The sequence below is a fragment of the Oncorhynchus tshawytscha genome, linkage group LG22 (genome assembly GCF_018296145.1).
Source record: "Oncorhynchus tshawytscha isolate Ot180627B linkage group LG22, Otsh_v2.0, whole genome shotgun sequence".
NCBI classification, from domain to species: Eukaryota; Metazoa; Chordata; class Actinopteri; order Salmoniformes; family Salmonidae; genus Oncorhynchus; species Oncorhynchus tshawytscha.
In genome coordinates this window covers 30,004,666-30,016,143 of record NC_056450.1, presented here as the reverse complement: position 1 = coordinate 30,016,143, position 11,478 = coordinate 30,004,666, and positions in this window count along the sequence as shown.

Below are 11,478 nucleotides of genomic sequence, written 5' to 3'. Positions count from 1 at the left end.
ATGACAGGCACTTAAAGACTCTCGGACCATGAGAAACAAGATTCTCTGCTCTGATGTAACCAAGATTGAACTCTTTGGCCTGAATGCCAAGCGTCACGTATGGAGGAAACCTGGCACCATCCCTACGGTGAAGCATGGTGGTGGCAGCATCATGCCGTGGGGGTGTTTTTCAGCGGCAGGGACTGGGAGACTAGTCAGGATCGAGGGAAAGATGAGCATAGCAAAGTACAGAAAGATCCTTGATGAAAACCTGTTCCAGAGCGACCTCAAACTGGGGTGAAGGTTTGCCTTCCAACAGGACAACGACCCTAAGCACACAGCTAAGACAACACAAGAGTGGCTTCGGGACAAGTCTCTGAATGTCCTTGAGTGGCCCAGCCAGAGCCCGGACTTGAACCCGATCTAACATCTCTGGAGAAACCTGAAATAACTGTGCAGTGATGCTCCTCCATCCAACCTGACAGAGCTTGAGAGGATCTGCAGAGAAGAATGGGAAAAACTCCCCAAATACAGGGCTGCCAAGCTTGTAGCGTCATCCCCAAAAATACTTGAGGCTGTAATCACTGCCAATGGTTGTAAGGGATTTCTTCCATTGACGGAGAGGCGGACCAAAGCGCAGCGTGGTTATTTTGATTCATGTTTTAATAAATCACTTCACATGAACAAACTAACAAGAAACGTGAAAACCCAAAACAGCCCTATCGGGTGCAAAACACAGAGACAGGAACAATCACCCACAAACACACAGTGAAACCCAGGCTACCTAAGTATGATTCTCAATCAGAGACAACTAATGACACCTGCCTCTGATTGAGAACCATACTAGGCCGAAACATAGAAATACCCAAATCATAGAAAAACAAACATAGACTGCCCACCCCAACTCACACCCTGACCAAACTAAATAATGACAAAACAAAGGAAATAAAGGTCAGAACGTGACAATGGTGCTTAAACAAAGTACTGAGTAAAGGGTCTGAATACTTGTAAATGTGATATTTCAGTTTTGCTGCACAAATTTGCAACAATTTCTAAAATGGTCTACATGAAAAAAAAATGTTCCTCACGAAACTACACACAATTCCCATAATGACAAAGCATTATGGGATATTGTGTGTAGTTTCGTGAGGAATAAAAAAATAAATCCATTTTAGAAGAAGGCTATAGCGTAACAAAATGTGAAAAGTCAAGGCGTCTGAATACTTTCCCTTATGCACTGTGTATGGTGACTTTTATTGCATTCATTTTGGGTATTCAGAAGAAAAGAGCATTGATACACACACACACCGACTATGAATGTGAGGACTGATCGGTACTACTAAATGGATTCTCGCTGTCTCTATAGTCTGTACCTTCATCTCGTCAAGGGAGATCCTCAGTGTTTGTGCCCAAGCAGGGTGAACTCTCTGTGGAGAGAATGCCTCAGGCAGTGCCGCTCCCCATCCCCACGCGCTTCCCTTCCTTTGAGATGGCAGAGCCAGGGAATAAAGGTGATGTGGGCCTATTGGAGAAAGAGACATTCACTGCTGTAATGATGATCGCTACAGAGTGATTCATTTGTATCTCAGATGCAAAGCAGCATCCACTGACAGTTAGTTCAGTCATAGTTCTCCCAGTCCCATTTATTTAAGCTTGAAAGATTCACATTGTTCTTACATTCATTAATTTCTGTCATATTAACATATATTTACAACGTTTTCTTTTAAGACTAATAAGACCGTATTGTGTCTATAATAAGAGTATTATTTAGACGTCTGTACTTATTATCTCCAAGTGCAAAGGGTCAGCTAATAGATAAGTATTTCATTAATAATGTGCTATATTGATAGTCTAGTTTTTTATGAGCTAGATAACTAAGTGTTGGTGAAAATGGAACAACACTATCATGTATTATGCTGATATTTCCACAAACATTAGAAACTGGAGTCAATTTAAAAAATGAAGTGAACAGTTTGACTGGAGAAATGAAACGGTGTTTTGACTGTGGCTGTCAGGGGAGGTTGACTTCTCCATCTCTTTAACGTTTTAAGAGTAAGTAACTGGTTGCCCTGTTGGCCCTGCCTAGTATGTGTGTGCGTGTGTATGTGTACGTGTGTGCGTTTACTGGAGTGATCAACTTCTGCTAAATATTAATTACTAGTGCGGATGCCCTTTCTATTGAGTCCCTTTAGTATAAACATTCATTATGGCTCGTTTCCTCCTTTGTAGCTTCATCATCATTATTCCACCACATCCCCTTGAGGAGAGGGGGAGCTGAGGCCGGGACTGGGGCTGGACAGGGATGGAAAACACACACACACACACACACTTGGAAGCGGAGCACCCAGACATGGGAATACACACAAGTAATATTTGTGCGCGGAGATCAAAAAGCATTTACCTTTAGATGTTTCCTGATATAAATATTCAATGTCCTTATTTAAATCTAATTTGGGTCTCCTTGTCTCAGGGGTCTTTTCAACAGTACCTGTTGCCTGAGGCCACTGCTGGTTGACAGCCAAACGTTAGTAAAGAGAGAGTAGGGAAAAGAGGGGAGTCTGGGGCTGCTGGAGATGTGAGCTGAGTGGGTTGCTGTGTGAAGCCAGGGAGGGCTGAAAAAGACATGAGTGGAGGGGTGGAAGAGAGGGATGGAGGGGTGGAAGAGAGGGATGGAGGGGTGGAAGAGAGGGATGGAGGGGTGGAAGAGAGGGATGGAGGGGTGGAACAGGGATGGAGTGGTGGAAGAGAGGGATGGAGGGGTGGAACAGGGATGGAGGGGTGGAAGAGAGGGATGGAGGGGTGGAAAGGGATGGAGTGGTGGAAGAGAGGGATGGAGGGGTGGAACAGGGATGGAGGGGTGGAAGAGAGGGATGGAGGGGTGGAAGAGAGGGATGGAGGGGTGGAAGAGAGGGATGGAGGGGTGGAACAGGGATGGAGTGGTGGAAGAGAGGGATGGAGGGGTGGAAGAGAGGGATGGAGGGGTGGAAGAGAGGGATGGAGGGGTGGAAGAGAGGGATGGAGGGGTGGAACAGGAATGGAGTGGGCTGTTTAACCTCCTCGTGTGCATATGCAAACAGAATCAGTGAGTTCATTAGTAACTCTGGAAACAGTAAACAAATGGAAGCAAGGCTTAATAAACTATTCATAGTAAGTGTACATACTATTGATAAATGATTGTTTCAGCATTTATAAACCTTCATGAGCTTTATAAGCAAACATGTCTAATCAGCAGTGGCAGTATGAACACATGAACAATCACTTGAGTGTGACTGACAGTGGTCTAATCCTATCACTATTTAAACATTGTTCCGTGAGTTTATGATTTTCTGTCATTGCAAAACTGAGCATATGACAACCCACTGCCCAAGGCAACACACCATATTGTTTTATAAAATTAGATTTCATCAACATTTGTTATGATGCGTTTTACTCCGTTAGAGAACAAAGACTTTGACCATTCACTTGGCAAAAATGAGAAAAGCTGCTCTCTCTATCACCCCCTTCTTTCTCTTTCTCTCTCTAGCTCTATCTCTCTACCTTTCCATCTCCCCATCCCCCCTCTTCCCCCCTTTCTCTTCCCCTCTCTCGCTCCCCTCCATCTCTCTCTCTCTTTCTGCAGGGAATGTGGTGATGATAGGGTGTGTTTCTGTCTTTGTTGTTCCATCTCAGACAAAGCCCATTGAATAGTGAGTGAACAATAACCTGAAGTCATGCAGCCTCTGGCTCTTGGGTGTGTTGGATGACCAAACAGACAGATACAGTGAAAGAGACATATATATATATATATATATATATATATATATATATATATATATATATATATATATATATATATATATATATATATATATATATATATATATGAACAATACACATTGCATATACAGTATCATCATCAATATTAAAATACATTTATCAATTTTCATTCACCTATATTTCAGCCCCATTTACATCCTGGCATTTGAACAGTTGAGTCGGGCCCAGAAACTCTAGTCACTAGGCAGGTGGGTAGATGATAATAGGTGATGATAATGATGGTAGCAAGAAACCAACCCCTGGGTGGGAAGGTTTTCACTGAAATGTAAAGAGTTAGAGCAGGGTAGATTATCTCACACACGCACACACACACACTGTCCTCATCTGGCCACAGAGCTGACAGTGGTGTATGTTATTAATGGGCAGGTGTGGGACCTGTCCCGAAGGGCTCCATTAAAATGGTGCCCCTCTCAATGCCAGTACCATTTGCTCTTTATATTTAACAGAGGCCATATGTCTAGCAGGATGCAAACAGCTGACAGGGTTTAATTGAAAGAAATATACATATCTGGCGGCGTGTGTGTAAGAGAGAAAGAGAAGGGATGAGGGAGAGAGAAGGGATGAGGGAGAGAGAGGGATTTTGTTTGGGCATCAGGGAATCACTCTGAGGGGTCAAGTATGAATTAGAGAGGGAGAGAGAGAAAGACAAAGAGAGACAGAGTTGGACAAAGGGACAGGGACACTGTGTTCAGAGCAGTGGAGGCTCCTCAGAGGAGGAAGGGGAGGATCATCCTCCTCAGTGAATTTCAGAAAAATGTAAATCATGAAACATAAAAAAAGGTATCCTTTTTAGATAAAACTGTAATAAATATATTCACGTCCCCAAATAATTGATTAAAACACACTGTTTTGCAATTAAGGTCTACAGTAGCCTCAACAGCACTCTTGGGTAGCAAGCACCATTGTGTAGCCAGAGGTCAGCTAGTTTCCGTCCTCCTCTGGGTACATTGACGTCAATACAGAACCTAGGAGGCTCATGGTTGTCACCCCCTTTCATAGACTTACACAGTAATTATGATGACTTTCAGAAGACGCCCTCCAACCTATCAGAGCTCTTGCAGCATGAACTGAGATGTTGTTCACCCAATCAAAGCATCAGAGAAGGAATCTAGTTCTGAAAGCATAAGCTACAGTTAGCTAGCACTGCAGTGCATAACATGTGGTGAGTAGTTGACTCAAAGAGAGAGAAAGACAACAATTGAATAAAAAATGAAGGAGAAGCAAGACAGAGAGAGCAAGCTATATTTTGTTGCATTTTTTTCACTTTTACTTAGCTAGCTAATGCAGCTAGCTAGTTTAGCCTACTCAAACAGCTGGCTCAAGCAGAGAGGGATGCTATGTTAGCTAGCTGGCTAAGGCTATCCAACATTGGAACTCTTCCAAGTCAAGCTTTTGGTTGTATTACTTTATTGCCACCCTGGCCCGCCGGTGTAACAGTTAAGATGCTTGCTGTATACTGTCCTGCATGAATGTAGCGGGTTTACTAATTAGTTAGTTCTAGTAGCTATGTTGACTATGACGTTAGCTAATATGGTGACAACGATGTAGGCTGTGTGTAGCGGTTAGCGGTTATGATTGTAGCTGTTGTAGGGAAAAGGGAAAAGTTGAGAAGAAGAGTGCACATAGATACGAGAGGGAATTATACAACGAGCAAAGTGATCATGCTGTTTCGTATGTAGCTGCTTTGAAAGTGAACTGTGTGTGTGTGTGTGATCAGGGTTGTATTCATTTAGCCGATTCTGTTAAAAACATTTCTCAAGCGGAACGAAATGGGGCTAAACATACATTAATTGGTCAAATAGAAACTCTATAACTCTACTCCTAGATCAGGGAAAAGTGTACAAGGCGGTATTGAATGTGTCACTGTCTGTCACCGTGATTACATCAATTTGTCTCTCAAACCTGTGTACATACGTTGTAGCAACCTTATGATGGGTTTAGGGAAAATGTGAATATCATGTAGTAGCCTAAACCTATCAAAGTTACATTGAGCTGGGTGAATGGCATATGAATGACAGTCATCCAATATGCTGTTATAGAATAAGGCAATGCTCATACAAATTAATTGTCCTCCCTAATCTTAAACGACATCGACCACCACTGAGAGGGAGAGAGAGAGAGCGAGAGAGGGAGAGAAATGGACAGGGACACCCCTGTGTTCAGAGAGAGAAAGAGAGACACACACACCACTGTGTTCAGAGAGAGAGAGAGAGCGATTGAGAGAGAGAGAGAGCAAGAGAGAGAGAGAGGGACACCACTGTGTTCAGAGCGAGAGAGAGGGACACAACTGTGTTCAGAGAGAGAGTGAGAGAGAGAGCAAGAGAGAGGGACACCACTGTGTTCAGAGCGAGAGAGAGAAAGAGAGAGAGAGCGAGAGAGAAAGGGACACAACTGTGTTCAGAGAGAGAGAGGGACACAACTGTGTTCAGAGAGAGAGAGAGAGGGACACAACTGTGTTCAGAGAGAGAGCGAGAGAAAGAGAGAGAGAGCGAGAGAGCGAGAGAGAGGGACACCACTGTGTTCAGAGCGAGAGAGAGAGAGGGACACAACTGTGTTCAGAGAGCGAGAGATAGAGAGCGAGCGAGCGAGAGAGAGGGACACCACTGTTTAGAGTGTGAACTTCATGTTTCATCTCCCTTCACAGGGACAGTAGAGACGCTGTCATCCACATTGCCAAATTACAACAAATCACAAGCGGCAGTGGGCTGATTTAGACAGGAGGCGACTAAGATCAACTGAGAGAGAGCATGGGGCAGGCTAGGCACATAAATTAAAGGCCTTATTCAATCAAATAACCCAGTAATGAGATCAAGAGGATATGTAAAACATCTTGCTGTGCATCTTTGTAGCCTATTCATGTACTCACCAACACAATGCATAGCCTACTGTGCCAACCAAGAAGACATTTGACTAGGTATCATTTCATAAACCCTTTCTCGCTGTGCTGAAACCACATTATTTCTGACATAGGCTATCCCGGTAATGTTTTCATTCTATCAGGCTGCAAAGTCTAAAATGAAGGAAATCCCTAACTCCAGGCTAACAGGCGCAACGCAATTAGTGTTTAAACCATGTCAATGGCCTTCCAATACAAAGAGTCTCAGAGGACTTCTGGACGTCGAAGACCTTCTACTCTATTACCAGTGAATGATTAATCCTCCACAACACAGTGCTCGGTCGTTAACTAGGTCTTTATGTCATTAGTTAGTGCTAATATACTCCCTATTCCTTTCAAAGATGCTAACTGGCGTTCTGCTAATTAGCATTCCAAACAGGGGGTCAAGAGAGGGAGTGAGAGACTGAGAGAGATTGGTAGAGAGAGGGGGATACAGTAGAATAGGCTCTCCACACGAAGGCAGGACATCCGATGAAACGGCGACACGGTGACATTGTCATTCATTTGATGTTACTTACGAATTAATGGGGCTATTTCATTTACAAGTATCTCTGGCTCTGTGATGAGGCCTTCTTATAGTAGGTTACTCTAGCGAGGCCCTCCTATAATAGGTACCTCTAGCGAGGCCCTCCTGTAGTAGGTTACTCTAGCGAGACCCTCCTATAATAGGTTACTCTAGTGAAGCCCTCCAATATTAGGTTACTCTAGCGAAGCCCTTCAATAATAGGTTACTCTAGCGAGACCCTCCAATAATAGATTACTCTAGCGAGACCCTCCTAAAAAAAGGTTACTCAGCGAGGCCCTCCTATAGTAGGTTCCTCAAGCGAGGCCCTCCTATAGTAGGTTACTCTAGCGAGACCCTCCTATAACAGGTTACTATAGCGAGGCCCTCCTATAGTAGGTTACTCTAGCGAGACCCTCCTATAATAGGTTACTATAGCGAGACCCTCCTATAATAGGTTACTCTAGCGAGACCCTCCTAAAAAAAAGGTTACTCAGCGAGGCCCTCCTATAGTAGGTTCCTCAAGCGAGGCCCTCCTATATTAGGTTACTCTATTGAGACCCTCCTATAATAGGTTACTATAGCGAGGCCCTCCTATAGTAGCTTACTCTAGCGAGACCCTCCTATAACAGGTTACTATAGCGAGGCCCTCCTATAGTAGGTTACTCTAGCGAGACCCTCCTATAATAGGTTACTCTAGAGAGAACCTCCTATAATACGTTACTCTAGCGAGGCCCTCCTAAAACAAGGTTAATCAGCGAGGCCCTCCTATAGTAGGTTCCTCTAGCGAGACCCTCCCATAATATGTTAATCTAGAGAGAACCTCCTATATGTTACTCTAGAGAGAACCTCCTAGAATAGGTTACTATAGCGAGGCCCTCCTATAATAGGTTACTCTAACGAGACCCTCCAATAATAGGTTACTCTAGCGAGACCCTCCCATAATATGTTACTCTAGCGAGACCCTCCCATAATATGTTACTCTAGTGAGACCCTCCCATAATATGTTACTCTACCGAGTACCTCCTATAGCAGATGACTCTAGCGAGGTCCTCCTATAGTAGGTTACTCTAGCGACACGCCCTTTAATAGTAGGTGACTCTAGCGAGACCCTCCTATAATAGGTTACTCTAGCGAGACCCTCCTATAATAGGTTACACTAGCGAGACCCTCCTATGATAGGTTACACTAGCGAGATCCTCATATAATAGGTTACTCTAGCGAGACCCTCCTATAATAGGTTACTCTAGCGAGACCCTCCTATAATAGGTTACACTAGCGAGACCCTCCTATAATAGGTTACTATAGCGATACCCTCCCATAATATGTTACTCTAGAGAGACCCTCCTATAATAGGTTACTCTAGCGAGACCCTCCTATGGTAGGTTACTGTAGCGTGGCCTTCCTATAGGCTAGTAAGTACTCTAGTAAGTACTCTAACTCCTCCCCCACAGAAGATGTGGGGGAGGTTCCTCTTGTGGGCCACTCATCATGATTATGAGTAAGCTGCTTGACCTCTGCCATTTCGAGACAATTTGAGTCTACCCATCTTAAAATGACGACTTTGTTCCGCCCTTCCCTGTCCCCACCCTTCATAACTACAGATTGTCAAGTCCAGTTAGATCAGAGGTCTCAGAGGAAAGGAGACAAGAAAAGGTATCTGTGTTCAGACTATTTGAGGCATCATGGTGTAAAGTGCATTTCCTGCTTGCCTTCCGTATGGGACCTGTAGTCTACAGTCTTCAGATTGTGTTGCAGGTGTAAAAGAAAAGAAAATCATCAACAGTGTCAGACTTTTATACATTTATAACAACTACATTGCCTAAAAACCCGCAACTCCCTGCTCCAGCCATCATAATATTTTGAATTCTATGTTGCCTATCGACTAACTACAGAACTCAATGGCTTCAACCACAACCATCCAATCCTTGGTCTCTGACTCCTCCCCCCCCCACACCACCTCACCATCCATTGCCCCTGTGACGGCCACAAGCCACCGGTCTCCATAGTAACCTGAGCCTTTGGTCCCTTGAGAGTGGTGTTGTTGGGTTGGGTTGACTGGCGTCTGGCCGTTCACACGTAGGGCTGTGCCAGCTAACCAACATGGCACACAGCGTCCTGCCATATGGTGCCACCCCATACATACCGCCAGCCTGGCTGAGGCTGGGCCTGAAGAGAGGGAAAGGGAGTGTGAATGGGAGAGACCTGCCTGCACCAGTTGCCACTCCACAGCTGAGACACGGAGAGATCTGGTGATGGTTGTTTGAGAGCACATGGTGCCCACTATAAGGTGCATGTTGCTTTTCTGTTGTTTTACTATTGCTCATCAGTTATCACAACGTTGTGTGTATGTACAGTTTCTACAACAAGTATGGTAAGTAAGAAAGTACAAAAAACAGAAAAGAAAGTAGAATCCTTCTGAGTGGCCATGATACAACAAAAATGAAAGAATAATCTGATTGCACAGACTTGTTCCTCCCCAATCTTAAAGAAATACATAAACACACACTGATATTTCTTCTTTCTAAAGTAAAGCAAAACAATAACTGTGCTGCCTTTTTCCAATGAGCTACTTTGTGTCTGATTAAAAGCACAGTGCTGCCCCTGTGTGGTAGGAGGTGAAAGTACATGTCAAACAAACCACATCACTCAACTTAAAGAATGGTCAAACAACTCACTACAGATGACAAAATAGTTATTTATTTCAAGTTCAATAAAATAAGCTTACAAATACAACAGATTTTTGAAGCAATAGAATACTGCATTTCTTTTGCATAAACATGTTGCAATCTTTTATTTTATATATAATTAAAATACATATCTCACATTATCTTATCAAAAATAATCGTTAGTACGCTTTAGCAGGAAGCCATACAGCTTGGTGACATGGTGGGCTGAAGCATAAAGTCAGAAATCTATGGTTCTAAGTCTCTGGGCAGAACTACACAGCTGCGTTGTGTTACTGTGTTTTAGAAAATGACACAGAAGCAAAACAAAGGACGGCATATGAGAGTGGGTTGGGATCAATTCACTATCTAAAATCCATTTCAAGAAAATAAAAAATCCTGATTGAGATGCCATTTTTCTATTAGAATTTCAATTCACTCAGTGATTTGACTGAATTCCTACTGGATGGATATCAACGCTGATTTTTACAAAAATCAGACAAGCAATGAAGGCATTTCAAAACAATCATCAGCTAAGGCAAGTTAAATGAAAAGAGCTTTAGAATAAAGTTCTCAGCCAGCTTATGTACTCTAAAATGTTGGGTATTTAGTTTACAAAAAAGTAAACAAATAGACCACAAATTGGTCAGAGAAAGAATGGCAGCGCTTTTGTACAGTAACCTGTCACTAATATGTGCATTACCTCTTGTATGCTAGGCCCTAAGGTATAAAGCAGTTATATATGTGAGTTTACTTCATATATGCATCTACAGGTAAACACTGATTATGCTTTCAGTAACAAGAACATTTCTATCAAAAGTTCAAAAACAGAACTCTGATTCGACACCATCCTGTTTGACCTTATCGTGACCGGACCGTAATCAAGGCCGTAGTTTCCCAGAATTCAGCTGCCCAGGAGCCTTTATTCTAGCATCAGTGGACTTTACTGATCGGTTCTCCAAGTATACCCCAAACTACAAATCCCACAATAACACTGAGGTCAATGCCAACATCATCCAGGCGTTGTACACATGACTTTTTAAAGACATTCGGCCTTCAGACAACTTTCTATGGGTTTAGCTTAAGAGCCTATGTGCCCACTCGTAATCAACTAGAATAATAAGAAGACAGATGATTCAAATGATTATACTGGATAGGGTAAGAAAAGAGTAGATGAACTTAAGACTCTTTCTTATTCAGCGAACGATCAGCAATTGGTAAAGCATTTGGTGACATGAAACAATATCAGTGAAATAATTGCCTTACATTACAACAACTGATAAATAGTGATTTTGAAACAAAATGTGAAGGTGAATAAAGATGGTCCCCATGTACTAACCACAAATTCCACCATCTTGAATCATAAATACAGTTGAAGTCAGAAGTTTACATACACTTAGGTTGGAGCCATTAAAACTCGTTTTTCAACCACTCCACAAATGTTGTTAACAAACTATAGTTTTGGCAAGTCGGTTAGGACATCTACTTTGTGAATGACACAAGTAATTTTTCCAACAATTGTTTACAGACAGATTATTTCACTTATAATTCACTGTATCACAATTCCAGTGGGTCAAAAGTTTACATACGCTAAGTTGACTGTGCCTTTAAACAGCTTG